The sequence below is a fragment of the Orycteropus afer genome, unplaced genomic scaffold, assembly GCF_000298275.1.
Source record: "Orycteropus afer afer isolate SDZICR_OR568_19922 unplaced genomic scaffold, OryAfe1.0 scaffold00410, whole genome shotgun sequence".
In the NCBI taxonomy this organism is placed as follows: Eukaryota; Metazoa; Chordata; class Mammalia; order Tubulidentata; family Orycteropodidae; genus Orycteropus; species Orycteropus afer.
The window spans coordinates 1,237,722-1,237,958 of record NW_006921997.1 but is presented as its reverse complement, the minus strand read 5'-3'; positions in this window follow the sequence as shown (position 1 = coordinate 1,237,958).

Below are 237 nucleotides of genomic sequence, written 5' to 3'. Positions count from 1 at the left end.
TGATAGTGTCAAATTTTCCTTGGAACACAATGGTGGCAAGGACTTCTATATGTTTGACCCTAGTTTTCTCTAAAACCCAAGGAATGAGCAAATAATGAATGGACAGGAAATTGGAGAATTTCTCTTTTTAATATTGCATAGACTAATTTAATGTTATTTAGTGTTCTGATTTCAACCAATTAATCTCACACATATATTCACTATTAAAAGGTAAAATTACATAGCCTCAATTCTGGC